Genomic DNA, 17,234 nt, shown 5'->3' with positions numbered 1-17,234 from the left:
ATCCGACCTTAAGGAATCGGGGTGAAACCTTTTCCTTTCCGAAGGCTTGTCCTTTCTTCCTTCCGTCTTATAACTTTTGCTTCCCTCTGACAAAATCAAGTACTCCTGGCAATGTTACTCTTGAACTATTCTAACCGTGTCATCCTCGACAACAGAGCCCCTGCTCCATTTGACACTGGCACAGGCCTATTGACTTTTATCTGCCTCTTAGAAAACGTCCTTTGATTCTATTGCCTTGATTTGTATCCACTATTCCCTGGTTTTAATTCTGTGTGCTAAGTGTGTTTGACTTCGGGTGCATTTCTTCCCACGGGTACGCTTTTCTTTCGTAGACCGAACTGTCATTACTGTCAAAAAGCGATTGCGTATTAACCCACGGTAACGTCTTTGTTTCAAAACACTGGTCTGTCAAATCCTACTGTACTTGCCTTGAATTGACCTGAACCAGAGGAATTGGTTGTGTCTAGTATGTTTAGAGTGTGGTATTATTTAATAGAAGTGAAGTGTTTTGTGAACAGATGGTTTAACAATAAATGTACTTATATTATTTAACCAGAAACCTTGAGTCTGTGTTTGTTTGAGTCACAGTAATTGTAGTCCTTTGTGTAATCTCTACTACTGCTCAGCTACTCTTGCGATAAGTCTGGCTGCTCTGCTAAGGCTACCACTATAACTGTGTAGTACAGGCTTGTACCAAAGGTGAAATTGTACTATCACTTGTAGACTTAATTGTATGTAGTGTTCCCTAAGGGAACTGCATATGATTCTGCCTAACAGGAGGCTGAGGAGAAAAGGCGAAGGAAACATCTTGAGCGTGATTACTGAAATAGTCTCATGCAGATCCCCGGAGAAATTCGCAGAGAAGTCTCTGATAGCGGAGAGTCGCTGGAGTCGAGGTTGAACAGTCCTAAGTACCCACAAAAAAAAGGAAATTAAAATTGAGATATTAAGTAGAAAAGAAATCTGCAATCCTAGTAAGCATCAATTTACAAAGCGTCTTTCCTAAGAGTAGCGACGCACTGAGCCGCTTCACTCAGATTGCTATATGCGGTCACATGATCAGCTGTCGACGCCAGGAGTGTGCGTGCAGAAACTGCACGGTCTGCCAAAGAGGAACAGGGAATACCATTGGCCATCTAGGGGAAACCACAAACAAGGAATCGTAGAGTTGGCCGCGGTGCCAGAGAGACCATCGCCGATAACAGGATGTAACACTCTCCCATTTATGTTTCCCATTCTAATACCCCATCCCTTTCATAATTTGTTTTGCTTTTTCTACTATAAATATCTTGTATATCATTGTGTAATAAATTCTTATTTTTTCTTTAAAAGCCCTAGTCTGTAGACATTGCGCCCTGTTCGGGCATGTCTGGTCTACCATGACATACTTTTAATTACTCTGCAAACAATATGCCCCTTTGCAGATATCAGTGCGCATGCACCCTGCATCTCCTGCTTGACAGGGTCCACAGACACCCGCCGCCGTGGACGCCCCGGACATCATCATGTGACCGCATCCGTGAAGCATGACGGCGTGTTCTTGGATGGTGTGCGCCACAGCAGACAGTTTGAAACTGCATTTTTGGCCATTATGAGGTGTTTCAAGTTGAAAGTTTACCCTTCAAGAGCTCCTAGAGACACTTCTTTCATGATCTATTCAACTTTTTACACCTTTACAAGGCCTATTTTTGGCACGGTAGTCCGCCGACAGTACCTCTGAAGGGTCCCACCCATTACTTTTATTCATTCTCAATCTGGCACACCAGGATAGGGAATATTTTTTTTTCCAAAATTACTGTTATTAGTCATTTTGAGTACAAAAACAGACATATATGTGTATCACATATTTAGCACTTTCAACTTGAATCCACTCATGACTAGTTAAACATAAAACTACGGATTTGGGTGAAACTCCCTCCCTCCCACCACCTATCCCCCCTAAGGAGACACGGTTGAGCACAAGCACAAGTTCACAGTTCCAGGGCATTAAAGATCTTGGGGGGCCCTGGCGTTTGGTGTAACCTTGGGACTTTAATATGCCTCCAGGAAAGGGGCCCATTCCATTTCTCTACACTGGAATTGTCCATGGATGGCCCCTGTAATGTTCTCCATTTGATAAAGTTTTCTGGCTTTCCGGGCCCTTGTACGCTCCGTGGGGAGGCTTTTGACTTTCCAACTGATTGTGAGACAGACCCTGGCTGCAAGTAGTAGGAAACAGGTCACGTGGGGAACTTTAATCAGCTGACCTTCTTGATCTTCGAGACCAAACAGCACCAGCCTTGGGCCGAGGGCCCTGGCAATCCCTTCTAGGCTCTTGATCCATGCCAGCACCTCACTCCAGTATGTCTATGTTTTCGGCCAGCACCACCACATATGCCAGTAGTCTGCAGCGTCTCTTCATTCCCTCCAGTATTGAGGGCTGGTTTGCTCGAACATTTTGGAGAGCCGCAGTGGGTCATAATGCCACCTATGCAGTAGCGTGATGAGATGCAGTTTGTACTGTGCTGAGGCCGATGTTTGTTGCACTGTCATGCACATTCTGGCCCAGAGCTGATCCGACAATAGTGGCTCTAAGTCTCTTTCGCATCTTTTTTGAGACTCTCTAGGCTGTTTTGTTTCTCTGCTATCAGAGAACCATAGAAGGGCGAAGTGAGCTCTCTACTCGATTGAGTCTCATTAAGTATGCATTCAAAGGCGGTGAGGTCTCTTTGAAGTTTGTCCTTCCATAATGGCGCCATGAGCACCCCCTTTAGTTGGAGGAACATGAACACTCTCAGAGGACCCTGTTGTTAGGCTTCCCTCCAGTTCTTGAATCGTTACACACCCTTCCTTCTTTATGATTTGCCCCACTCGTACCATTTCTGATATCGGATCGGGTCCTGAATTTTGTCTCTGACCAGCAGGGCCCAAATACAGCTCAGTCGGGAAGGCCACATTGTGAGATCCCTCATTTCCCTCTTGTTCCACCAGATCTTCATGATGGGGCCCATTGCAACATGATTCAGTACGCTCTTTGGGAATGCTTTTTCCGGGGCCCATAACCATTCCCCAAGCAATACTGGCCTGAGTCTGTAGTTTTCAATGGCCACGCATTGCTTCTGCTTGTCCCCTCTAAGATGTGGAATGAGGGCTTGGTACTGTGCTGCCCGGTAATAGGTGTAGGGGTCCGGTAGCCCAACTCCTCCTTTTTCCTTTGATTGGATTAGTCTTGTATGCGATGCATTGTTTTTTCCCCTGCCAGAGGAATTTCGTGAACATTCCTCGCAGCTCAATGAAGTGTACTGCCGGGACGGCGACTGGTAGCATGTGATAGTAGTATAGGATTTTGGGCAGTATCACCATCTTTATGGCATTCAAGCGGCCTAGCCAGGATACTGTGAGCTTGCCCCATCTTTCTAGCTCATTCCTTAGTTCCGATAACAACGGGGGCAAGTTTGCTTCATAGAGATCTTCAAGGCTCTTAGTAATGTTGCTACCCAGGTATGTCAGGTCCTTTTGCATTATGGGTATACCCCCTGCTAGCGTGTCTTATTCTCTGAGATTCATTGGGGCTCCATATGTGAAGAGGGATGATTTCTCTTCGTTGACTTTAAGACCTGCCCATTTTCCAAATTCTTTGATTAGCCGCATCAAGCAAGGTATTGCTACGGTGGGGTCATGGAGGAAGAGCATGATGTCGTAGGCGAACATGGCCAATTTATGTTCTGTGTCGCTGATCGTAACCCCCTTGATGGTCGGATCCTTCCTTATCATGTTGGCCGGGAGCTCGATCGACACGGCATAGAGAAATGGGGACAGGTGGCAACCATGCCTAGTTCCTCTAGTCAGGCTAAATTCTCTTGAGAGATCATTGTTCACAGCCACTCTACCTTTAGGGTTGACGTGCGTTGCTTGTATCCCTGTAATGAATCGCTTACCAAACCCCATATTTTCGAGGATAGATCAAAGGAAAGCCAACTCCACCCGGTCAAAGGCCTTTTCCGAATCAACACTCAAGAGCCCATGATCCCCCATTGTTCTTTGGGAGTGATCCATGATGTCTAGTGTTATTCTTATGGCATCTGACCCTTGTCCCCCTTTAATGAAACCCACTTGGTCTGGGTGGATCAGGCATGCAATCAGGTCTTCCATTCGAGTGGCCAGGACTCTCACATAAATCTTGGCGTCTGTGTTTAGAAGTGAGATTGGACGGTAAGATTTGCATAAGGCAGGATCTTTCTCTGCTTTTGGGAGCACTACTATATGTGCTACTGAGAAGGAGGGCGGGGCCTGGCCAGAGTCCCATATATGGTTGAACAGCTTGGCAAGATGAGGCGATAGGGTCTTTGTGAAATGTTTGTAGAAGCCAATTGTGTACACATCATCACCTGGGGCCCCTCCGGGTGGGAGGTGCTTAATTGCCGCTTGGACTTCTTGGGGGATTATACAGGATTCTAAAAGGGCGTGTTCCGCAGTTGTGAGGTGTGTTAGATCGGCCTTGTGTATGTATTACCCCATCCAGCTCCATCCCTTTCTCCCTCTGAAGTATACAGATATGCATACTAATCAGCAAATTGATCGGCTATACCTTCTGGGGAGTGCACAAGACCACCATCTTTTGTTTTGATCCTATCCACCCGCCTCTCTGTTCTTTGGGTTCTTAGTCTATTCGTTAGCATCTTATCTGCCTTGTTGTCACGCCCCCACCTTCATCCACGCGTTCCATGGACACATCTCATAATCCAGCCCCCACTATCACCACCAAAATACATGCCAGGACATACTCTCCCCTGCAGGCCTACCGGCAAGGAATGGGACAAGGTCAGCGACGCCGGTTCTTGCTATCTCAGCGTTGGTTTCCATTCCGGCGTTGGCAGTTGCCATGGAGACGCGCCACGGGCATTCTACAACGTCTCCGTTGCCGGCACATGAGAGCTCCTCCTTCAGCACGTTCGATCACGTGACGGATGATGAGAGTCACGTGATCATTAGTCAGCGTTCAAAAGGGACGCGCTGACTGCCCTCCAGCGCTTCACAGCTGATCCTGTTGGGCGCATTACGGATTACGGATTACAGACTACTACCACTGACCTCGGATTGATCTTGGACTCTGATTTGGCTTCTTCCTTCACGGTACCTTTGTTTGGAACTATTTTCTCCTGGATTCGACCACATTTCCGTCCCTGGATTGCTATTGGATTGCCCTTTTGTTATGAACTTTGTTCTTGGATTACGCACTTTTCAACTGATTGATTTACGTTTTCTGGCTTCTACGTAAGGTGGTGATTTCATTCCTACTAAGTGCTTTACCAAACTGTCATCTGGTCGTCACCCTTGCCGGCTGCCTCCGACAAACATCCTTACACCATTATTAAGTCCCGACCAACTCCTAAGGGTAAGCCCTATTGTAGACTTATTACATATTCATACACAAGTCTGGGGTTCTGTGTTTATGACCTAACTTCGTGTTTGCCTTACAGTGGTCATAGGGGGCATCTTCCGGCATTCCTGGTTCCGGCTGACGAAAATCCACCACCTGTGGCCACAAGGACCGCTCGGGCAGTAATTTCTTGTTTGCTCGAGTGGTACTTGGGGACGGAGGTTTCATCGGCTACACGACCATCAAGTCTTGACACTTGTCCACCTTTTCGTAAAATTTCTGCTTTAGGAGCGTTAGCTTTCTCAGGACGTCAACTTTGCCTAATACTTTCAGCTCTTCACTTTTCCGCGTGAGCGTTTCTAGATGTTCCCCTTTTATATGAGCCCAGTGCGTGTAACTTCTCCTCCTGGCAAGTGATGTCTTTCCTAATCTTCTCTTCTTGTAATTTCCTTTCCCTTTTCCATAGGGCCCCTTGTTTCATCAGGTGCCCCCTCCATACTGCTTTCCCTGGCTTCTCAAACTGTTGTGATGCCGACTTATCCCTCCCCATTGATCTGGAAATATTCCTGAATCACTTCGCCAAGTTCCTGAGAGTAGAGCTTATCCTTTAAAAGGAATTAATTGCAGCGCCACTTGGTCTTTTCTCGTGCTGAGTCCCTCCATTTCTAATGTTGCTATGACCATGTCGTGGTCTGACCAACCAATTGGGTGAATCTCGCTGCTTTTGATTGATGCCGCAGGCCCTCTGGCCACTAGCAGATAGTCGATTCTGGTGAAAATCCTGAGGGCTGCTGATCGAAATGTGCAACCTTTTGCAGCTGGATTTATTGTCCACCAGGCTCGCATCCACCAGGCTGTTTTGGAATGAACAGCTTCCTCCTTAGGGGGGAGTCTAGTAATCACTTGTGTGGTTTGCCTGTCCATTTAAGGCACCGCCCATGTATTAAAGTCTCCCCCTATTAACCTACTCCCATGGTGGATCCCACTATTATCGAGAGGGCTTCCCTATAAGATTTTCCATGGCTTTGGTTGGGTGCGTAAACATTTGCCAAAGTAACGGGGGTCCTTTCCCACTCCCCCCTCTCCAACAAGAGTCTCCCATCCATGAAAGATTGCACTTTGGGATTTTCTAATTTTAATCTTTTGTGGAGGATCATACCTACCCCGCCCTCTTGTGACCTGTCGAGGCCCAGTATACTTGGCACAATCTTCTCCCTCTCAGAGTTTTTTCTTCTCCTCCCTTTAGTCTTGTTTCTTGAACAAAGAGCAGATCTAGGTCTGCTCTATCAAATTCTCGCACCAATAGGGATCGCTTAGTGGGCAAGTTAAGCCCTTTGACATTGAGGGTGCCTATTTTCAGGGTTCCTACCTCTGGCCTACGATCGCTAGGCTGGTGCCATTTTCAGGTTGGGTCACACCAGATTTGCGACTTCCCTCCCCAACCTTTCTTGTGTTCAGCATTCAGTACTGTGCCTCGAAGTGCCCCCTTTCGGCTGTCCCATTTTGTGTCTTCCCGCCCCTTACCCCCTGAACAAGTTACCAACTTAACCCCAACAAGTGAATGGTGGGCAAAAAACTACCCCATAATTGAGCCACGGTCATTGTAACTGACCTAGGTTCCCTGGGTTGGGATGCCCTCCTAAAATTGAGGGCCACTAGGTTAGGGCTACTGCCCAAGCAGTTCAATTGCTTTGTTATTCCTTTCCTTCAATGTGAGTGTGTGTGATCGGTTCCAGGCATTTTATTGTCTCTTTCGCCTCATCATGCAGGTTTAACCGTTGACTCTGGGCTCAGTTTGGCATACTTTCTCCCCGCCTTGTCTCTTTCGCCTCATCATGGAGGTTTAACCGTTGACTCTGGGCTCAGTTTGGCATACTTTCTCCCCGCCTTGTCTCTTTCGCCTCATCATGGAGGTTTCACCGTTGACTCTGGGCTCAGTTTGGCATACTTTCTCCCCGCCTTGTCTCTTTCGCCTCATCATGGAGGTTTAACCGTTGACTCTGGGCTCAGTTTGGCATACTTTCTCCCCGCCTTGTCTCTTTCGCCTCATCATGGAGGTTTAACCGTTGACTCTGGGCTCAGTTTGGCATACTTTCTCCCCGCCTTGTCTCTTTCGCCTCGTCTGTCTCCGGTATACCGATTATTCTTAGGTTAGACCTCCTTTCCCTATTTTCCATGTCATCCATTTTAAGGGTGGGCTCCTCTTCTTTCCTTTCTATTTCTGTCATGCATGAATTCAGCTTCATTTTCATTAAGACTGTGTTGACCTGGTTGTGTTCTAGGTTCTCAACTTTATTCTCAATGTACTCTCCCCTCCTGTACTGCTGTAGTCTGTCTAGGCTTATCCCTGCAACTAGCTTTGCTCTCTGCTGCCTGATTTTGATGGGGGCGTTGACTGGACTGTGGGGTGGGTCCCCCAGAGCTTCTCCTCCCGATTCCAGGTTTCTTACAGCTTATTTTGGGATTCATTGGGGAGGTCCACGGGTGACTTTTCCTCCCTGAAGCCTTTTTTTTTTTGGCGGGTTGGGGTGTTGGTGTGGACTTTACTGCTGACAATACTAGACCTTGTTGCTGGGGTCTCACCCAAGTTGTGCGGTAGGCTTTGGCGCTCTTGCTAATGTTAGTGAGGGCTCTTCAGCCTCAGTGCCTCCGCGTACGGTGTGGCCGCACTGTGTACAGGCACTCCAGTGGCTCCCCCTATTTCAGTTGTAGTGGATCCCCCATGCACTGTGCTTCTCTTGTCAGTCCCTCGGGTGCAGTCTAGCTGCCCCAAAGGTGGGGGTGACCCGTACAGCAGTTGGTAGACCTCCAACCCTTTGCGTTGTCCGTGTTGCCCTTGCTATAACTAGTCATTTCTCTGCTGCTGCCGGTACTCCCCCTGTGTCTTTAAGTCACTGGGGGGATGAACCGCAGTTATTTCATGGCCGCGCCTTTCCCTCTCCTGAAAATGCTGGTGTGCTTTGGTGATTGTGTGTGGCTCGGTGGGGGGGCGCAGCAATTGGGGAAGCCTCCAGCCCCGTATGTTTGCCGCACTGCCCTCGCTGTAATGAGTCACTTCTCTGCCGCTGCCGGGTCACCCCCCTGCATCCCAAAGTCTATTAGGAGATGATCCTTTGTCATTTTGGGGCCACGGCTCTACCTCTACCGGGAGTGCTGGTGTGCTTTTAGTGAGTATGTGTGGTTTAGTGAGGGGGCAGCCCCTTACCTTCTTCTCCCAGGCAGCTTGTGGCGTCTTGGCAGGTGTCCGCTCTAGTTGTGTCCTTCACCGGCTCAATCCACTGACAGGGTGGTGGGGCGGCACCGAAAGGGCTAGTTTGCCCCTTCAATTTGCAAAAAAGTATCAGGCTATGTTCTGTGCGCGTTGCAGGATCTCATTCCATTTTGGTGCCGTCCTTTATCGGGGTATCCGTCCTTCGCCACACCTATCAGTCCTGGCTTTTCCCCCTTTCAATTTCCTGTGGTCTGGCGGGGGGCCGCAGCACTCACCGGGACTCCACCGCTGTGTTAAGATTCAAGGGGCCCGGCAAGTCCGCCCGTGGGCTCCCGTGTCTTTCCAGCACTGCGCAGCCACCTCCTGGGGCACAGCCAGGGCCCGGGCTGCACTGCGCGGGGGTGGGGAGATGGGCACTGCCTCCTCCACCTATGCTCTACCCCTTGCCTCCTTAAGTGGTCTTCTCCTCATCAGCGCCGCGGGATACGTTGGTGCTGATCGTGCTTCAGTTATGACCACTACTTGCTACTCCCGGCTTGGGCAGCGCCCTCTGCGTGGTTTGGCGCTCTGTATCCATGGGCCTCTCTCCTCCTCGCTCAACACAGTCAATTCTCCTCCGTTCTTGCCTGCTCTCCGGAGTTTGAGGCCAAATCACAGGCTGATACGGTTCACACAGCCGTTTCTGGTGTTCTAAATGCTGTTTAGAAGTTGGAAACCACTCTTTCTCATCTCTGATAAACACGCTGGGTCAGGAGCCTCGGATCAGGTGGCCATTGCCATGCGCGCCCCCTAGTATTCTTTGAGAGAGAATCTTTTGACAGCTACTTCCAGCAGACTTCCAGGAGTTTAAGAATGACATATGTCATGGTCATCCCACCTTCCCAGGGGCCACCACCACAACCACTACCACCATCACCATATGGAGGGCCTGGACAGGGGAACAGGCGTGATGATGCGGAGGAAGATCCAGCACCCAGAGAGAGTCATGGTGTGGCAGTTCTTTAAGATCGTTAGGAGTGTACCAAAAGCTTGGACTGCCAAGGTAGAATGCATTGAGTTTGTGGTCGTGCTCACTCGAGGACAACCTGGGTAGTAGTCTTCTGAGACCACCTCCATGGGACACCACACTCACTCTAATGACCGGGGGCTCTGAGAAAGGCTGTTCCTCTCTCAGGGAGAAGTAAGTTATGTTCCTCCACCACATCTTCCTCAACTGCTCCTTCCACGAAACAGGCATCTCCTGTGGGACAGAGGATCCCACCGCCTGCCTCACAGGCCATGCAGAATGCTGTTAACCATTACTTTTCGAGGGTCACAATACTCCGTCTGTACTGCGATGCACCGCGCTGCAGAGGGAGCAGTTTCAGAGTGCTTTTGAGGCCGCGGTCACGGAGCATGATAAACACTGCCACCGACCTTAGATTTAAGGCACACCCAACATCTTCCCCTAGCCACCTTCCCCTCAGTATCTGTGGTTGGTGCCCCTTCCCTCCCTTCGCTCCCCTGCCTTACCTCCTCGCCTCTCCTACAAAAAAACAAAATCCCAAAAATACATAATAGCCAGAAAGACAATAAATAAAAGGTCCCTTTAGGAATCACCTTTCAAAGTTAAAAAATAGAACTAAAAATAAAAATCACAGGACCTTTTGCAGCCTGCACAGTCTGCGGACAGTACGAAAGTCTATGGACACCTGGAAAATTCCAGGCATTAGGTGGGGGAATTTAAATCAATGAACTTTTATTTTTGGGGGGGTTTATTTACTGAACTACACATGTTTAACTGAACTTGTTCTTTTTTCTGATTTTCACAAAAACTGTTTAACTGCTTCTAATTTGTTTCTGTTTTTGTTTTTTATTTACTACAACTACTAAAAAAAAAACTTCACAGCATATTTCACATGTGCACAAAAATTGTTTCAGAGCATTTTGGATATTCAAAAGAGAAATCTGATTTCTGATAACAGTGAAATGCAATCCAGCTCCTCAAAAAATATGAATGCCACCTAACTTGATATTTTCGTTTTCAAAAGATACCCTTCCTAAAGCATATATAAAAGCACATACACCTTTATTGAAATGCTGCTTAGCTTCTTCCATTTGAGGACAAAAACAGTTTGGGCTTCTCTGTATTTGACTTTGATTGATTGCAGAAGAAATAATCTTCACAGCTGGAAACAGTTCTGTTAGGATTCTGAACATGTCCTTCATGGCAAACTGCAAAGATCCTGCAGTCACATAGCCCAAATTGTTGCCTTCTCAATGAACAATAATAATATTTGGACGTTTAAAGTGATCTATACTCTCACAGAATGGGGACAAAAGTTACCCAGTTTAAGCCACAATCTGCATTCCACGAAACTTCCACTTCGCCCAATCCATTAGTAGCAGAGATGACACGAGATTCAGTATAAACCTTTGGTGAATGATTCCAAGAATTTCCCACCATCCTCACACTCTGCTTCTTCATAGTCATAGCCATCTTCACTACACAGAACAAAGAAAACACTTCCTACTATATACCCCTGGACACTTCCACTCCTCCTCCAGACCCACAAAACCTGATTGGCTAGTGCCCCAATGTCCTATTTCCATGCCAGACATCCTTAAAAGACACGGATGGCACCAGCAAGTCCGCGGACTACCGCAGTGTCCGCGGACACTGTCGCAAAGGGCAGCCCTTCCACCTACATTAAGCACAACCATCATAATATAATTAAACCATATTACAAATATGTAAAATACACCTTTAAATAACAACACTCAGCATAAACCGCTGCACTCCCAATGTAGTCCGAAGACAGTAAAGATGACCGTAGACTCTGCAGCACCTGCAATGCTTTTATTCACCTATAAAAACAGCCCTATCAACTTTTTTCCACTCTCCCACCCTTTCCAGACCCCCTTTCAGCCACAAAATAACCCTAAATATGTTTTCCAGGTGCTGTCCGCAGATCCAACAAGGCTACTGTTTAAAAAAATCAGACACAGCTCACGTTTTTCAACATCCAATCAGCAGGCGCTGATATGGTTCAGAGGTGTACGCAGACCCCGAATCAGGAAGTGAGTCCACCGACCGGACCCAGATTTCACACATTTTTTTACCTACGTTTTGGCCATTTTTTTAAAAACTACAGGACAGATTCACACCAAATTTGCAAAAGCATGCTTTCGAGACCAGACCGCTGCTCCTTAAGCACACGTGCATGTTTGGTGAAAATCCGTCCAGCAGTTTGGGCTGTAAGCGCAAGGAAATTTTATTTTTCATGGTGTCTATGAGGATTTAAAAAATGTTGGGACTGCCCTATAACTTTGCCCCTTCCCGGTCAAACCACACCAAACTTCACAAAATCATTTAGAGGGAGCCATATACTTTCTTTGTAAAGTTTTTTGAGTATTCGTCCAGGGGAAGCAAAGTTATAAGCCGCCCAAAAAGTGTTTGCTGGCCATGTAATATATACAGCGCCGGCTGAAAGTCCTCTCAGAAGGTCGGACCGTGTAATAGCACCCCCACGGCGATGCAAATGAAGTGCATTTTTCTTCCAGCTCAATGTCATGCAAACTTAAGTATCGCATCGATACTTACATTTGCATGACGGTGAGCTGGAGGCAAAGCACCCTTTATTTTCTATTGGTTCAATTAGTGAGGTGCCAGTGCCTAATATAAAATCACCTGCGCCTGGCGTGGCCTTTCAACACACAATACAAGAACAGCAGGCAGCTCCTTTACTGTGCACTGAGCCCCCTGCGGTTCTTGTAATGTGTGCTTAAGGGCAGCACCCAGCGAGAGACAGGGAGAAAAGTTTTTTCGGTGCGTCCCCCGCCTCTACCCCTGGGGCACACAGAAAAATCTTGCACAGCATGCTAGCAGACCTAGGGTCAGCACTGAATATATATCTATTCTCCCTGCATCGGCACCGCTGTGCTATGTGCTCCTCAGTCATTACAAAAGAACCACAAATAGAGATGAATACGTTGAAATTAGAACCATGTATTTCCGAATTGTAAGCCGCCTCTGCTAATTATGCCCTCTGCATTTTGTTCCTCCGTTTGTTTATTTCTGATATGGGCTGCATGATGCCTTCCTTGGACAAGGTATATACATTGCTTTAAGTAGGCCGGGGTCAGCCGGGCCGGTCCCAAGCAGTCTACAAATGAACATATGTGAAGATCTGCTTTCCAACCTTGACTCTAGCATTCCCTCTGTCCTCATCCTACTCGATCTCTCCTCTGCCTTCGACACAGTCAACCATACCATCCTGCTCAACCATCTCCGTGATAACCTGGGCATCACCGATCAGGCTCTGGCCTGGCTGACCTCTTTCCTCTCTGATCGACCCTCCCAGGTCCAACTTGGGTCCTTCCTATCATCTATTTTCCTCTCCGCCTGTGGTGTTCCCCAGGGTTCTAACCTCTCGCCGTGGCTTTTCAACCAATACCTAGCAACTCTCGCCCACTGTATTGCCATTTTCTGCTCAAACGTCCAGTGCTACGCAGATGACACTCAGCGCATTTTTAGGCTGCCCTCGGCCACCTCCTCCACCTCTCTCATCACTGATTGCCTAGCTGCCATTCAAGATTGGTGTGCAGCCAACAATCTCTGTCTGAATGCCAGCAAGACTGAGATCCTCCTCATCGGCACACCATCACCTTCCTTTCCCCTCATTCTCTGGCCGGCCTCCCTTGGCCCTCCTCCTATCCCTACCTGCGAGGCCAAGAACCTTGGTGTCACCTTTGATTCCACACTCTCCTTCTCCGCCCACATCGCTGATGTATCAAAAAAGTCAAACTTCCTACTGCCCCTCCTCAGAAGTACTCTTCCTTTCCTCTCATTCCCCCAGAAGCTCACTGTCTCCCAAGCTCTGGTTCTCTCTAAGTTGGACTATTGCAACAGCCTCTTTCTTAATCTAGCTGCCTCTACTCTCCGCCCTTTGCAACTTATCCAGAACAGGACTGCAAGACTTGTCCTTGGCCTCAAGCCCTGGGATCGTATCTCTCCAGCTCTGAAATCTCTCCATTGGCTCCCAGTGGATTCAAGGATTAAATTCAAAACCCTCTGCATTGTCAGCAAGGCTTTCTGGGGCCTGGGTCCAACATACCTTCAGCTATCCCTCCGCAAATACCTCCCATCTCGGCCACTCTGCTCCTCTACCTCTAACTCCCTCAGGGTCAGTCGTTTCTCAAAGAAACAAGCTGGGGGTAGATCTCTGTCTTCGGCTGGGGCCTCCCTCTGGAACAGCCTCCCTGCCACTCTAAACCTTGAGGAGAACCATCTCCGGTTCCGGAAGCACCTCAAGACCTTCCACTTTGCTTCTGCCTTTGCCCCCCTCTCCCCTGCTGACTCTACTCTCCCTCAGCACCATGCACCTGGCCACCCTCTTTCTTCTGGGCCCATGTACCTGCTCCTCTTGCCATCCGCACGCACTGCCTCCGGGCCACCCCTTGCACTGGGGTCTGTATCTGTGCCCATACAGCCCCCACCCCTTTGTTTTGTTCTTCCTGCAGTTATCAGACCTACCCAGCCTGCTGCCTTAAACCCAGCACTGCCATTTGCTGGCTGCACTCCCTCTGTTTGTTGACTTTTTATTTATTAATTTATTTATTATTATTTATGTTTTTTCCCTCCTTTTGTCCCCCCTTCCATGCACTTCTCTCTCTCCCCCTCTACCATGCACTTGCACGTTCTCAATGTCACTGGGCCTAGTAAGATTGTTGTTTTTGTTTCTCCTCTGTTCCTCTTCCCTTGCCTTGTCGCGCTCTGAAACACTTGTGTATGAGCGCGATAGAAATAAAAAATCAATATCAATATCAATATCAATACATAGAGTGGGGCTGAGCCAGGGCCCTGCTGGGGCCCCCTGGTCCCACCTCAACATTGGCAGGACACATTATCCCTTTGCAGCCGCGATCGAAGATGCACCTCCCATTAAGTCAGGCAAGCTGACAAAAGTGCCAGCTAGCCACATCGACACACATGAAGCCATCTTTTATAAAGCTTTTCTGACGTCAAAGATTTATAGAAAATGGCTTGAATTGTGTACTTTTTAAGCCATCTTTTATAAACATAGAAATGTTTAAAATGGATGTCTTGAAAAGTACACAAACCATAAGGTATGCACACACATGTATAAATGTTATATATTTGTGTGTGTACATTACTAAGGTTTGTGTACTTTTCAAGCCATCTTTTATAAACATAGAAATATGTTATATTTCTATGTTTATAGAAAATAGCTTGCATAGTACACAAATCATAGTAAGGTACTCATACAAACATATAAATGCTTACATGCATTTATATATTTATTTGCGTACCTGACCATTGTTTGTGTACTTTTTTAGGCCACGCCCATCCCACAAGCCATGCCCCCAAATGAGGGCCCCCCTCGATTTCATACCCCACTTAAAGTCCTTGGTATACAGGACTTGAATTGAGCCACGGATACCTGGGGGAAAAAAAAGGGCAGAGGGAGTTGCCAGTGCTTAAGTGGTGACCGGAATGTTTACAGATCTGAAAGTGTGGAACACGTCCATCTGCTAATGAATACCGTCTGCTTCACACTTGTGGCAGTATTCCCGGAGGGTAAACAGCCAGACGGTGCGCACTGGTGCACACCTTCATCGGCTCCTTAATGGGTGATCTACAGTGGGAGAGTCGCAAGGCCTTCTTTAATGTTCTTAAACATTTTCTTGAAGTTGTCTCTTCTCGTTATTCTGATGTTTTCTCAGTTGATTGCTCCCGATGTTTAGAAGGTTTCAGGGGATCCCCTCCGAGCTGGGCTGTCAAGTCATGTACTGTAGACACCTCCAGAATGCCACGCAGCCGCATTGATGGTGTGTGGACGCTATTGTACACAGTTACCAAGCTGTCTAAAGTGCAATGTGGCATTCCAGGCACTTTTTGTCCCAGTATTCAAGCCGCTGTTCGATCTGAAATAAGCTGGTTGTTTGCGCGGTTCCAGTTCAGAGATCATGTTTTCCTATAGCTTAACCAATAAACGCAAGACCAAATGGAGCGCTGTGATTGAGTTGGGACACAATGCTATTGGGTCTTGTGCAGAGTCTAGCATTCCACAAAAACAGCATTCGGGCGAATGATCAGTCAAGTGTTGTGAGAACATTGTGAGGATGGCAGAATACAAACTCTTTGTCTTTTCATGGAGGGTCGTTCCTTTGCCAGTTATTGTGTGTGCATCATTGTTGGTTAGCACTGAAGAGCTCTGCATGAGTCGGGGAGATCTAAGTGGTCCGAGTGAACTCTTGTTCAATTTGGACCAAGAGCTGAGCCAAGGTATTTCTGTCGGGCAGCAGTTGTTACAGCTGCCTCCCTATGAATTGCCACTGTAATGTCTCTGGAGGCAATACTACCCTGTGCCGAAAGGTAGTTACTGACATTTTGAGGAAGAAACCCTTTAAGAGGATTAACCACATCCTTTGCTGGAACCACCTGGCCCTGGGGAGACACATATAATGTCCCGGGCTGCAAAAAGGTCACCTGCTCCCTTTCCCCCTGCGGCCCTCCTGCACTGGCTCCCTTTTGAACCACTATGGTCCCGGCTTCCTTGCCGGCCTTGACTACTCTGCCCGCTTCTACCTCTGTACCGCAGGCATGCTCATCACTTATGTGCGGACCACTGTCCCCTGCTCCCCCCGTAAGTCTATCACTGATGGCAATCTGCTCCACATTGCCACATTTAACATTCGCTCAGCTGTCAAACACTCTAACACTCGCTCAACTGTCAAACACTCCTCTGACATCTGTAACCTCCTTGAACTCCTGGATCCTGATGTTCTTGCCCTCACTGAAACCTGGTTCAAGGATAGCTCTATCACAGGTTTTGACGCACTTCTCTTAGAAGGCTAGAAGATACTCTCTCTGCCTAGACCAAACAGACCAGGTGAGGGAGTAGCTCCTGAATTGATCACTGTGTCTGTCATTCCCACACAGACCTACTCATCCTTTGAGTGCCTGGTCTGCAGGCTCCCCTTCTCTCCTAACTCCTCACTCCTGCTGGCCACCTTCTATCGCCCACCTGCTCAGCCCTCCCTCTTCCTCTCGGAATTGTCTGACCTGACCTCCTCTCTCCTTTGTTCCTCTTCTCAGCTCCTCCTACTGAGTGATCTCAACATCCATCCCGACTCACCTGATTCCTCAGGACCTTTCCGCAACCTTTGTGACTCTCTCTCTCTTTCCATCTTACCCTCACTGCCAAAGCACAGCGCTGGAAATACCTTGGATGCTCTCATCTCAACTGGCATTCCTCTATCTATCCCTCTCACTACTTCACTCTCCTGGACTGATCACTCTCTCCTCTCTTCTCACTTGAAGCTCTCCGATCCTCTGGCATCGGTAAGCCCGGCACGACTTCCCGCCCACAAGGTCATCCTACCAATGAAAAGAGTGTCAGTAGCTGCCTTTGCCTCCTGCTACTATCTTCATTCCACTCCTGTGGCTGACTCCCACCCTGACACACCACTCTCTCACTTTAACCTCTCAGTTTCCAACACTCTTGATGTTCTTTCCCCTGTCATGAGGGTATGACTGAAGCCTACCAAAAAGTGCAACTTTGGCACAACTCTGAACTGGCTGCCATTAAACGCGAGTGCAGAGCAGCCGAATAGAAATGGGATTCCTCAGGGTCATCCTCTGACACACTGGCCTGCCGC

Source organism: Ambystoma mexicanum, chromosome 3p (genome assembly GCF_040938575.1).
Source record: "Ambystoma mexicanum isolate Mex_15411 chromosome 3p, UKY_AmexF1_1, whole genome shotgun sequence".
NCBI classification, from domain to species: domain Eukaryota; kingdom Metazoa; phylum Chordata; class Amphibia; order Caudata; family Ambystomatidae; genus Ambystoma; species Ambystoma mexicanum.
The sequence above is the reverse complement of the archived record's forward strand: the minus strand, read 5'-3'. Positions refer to the sequence as shown.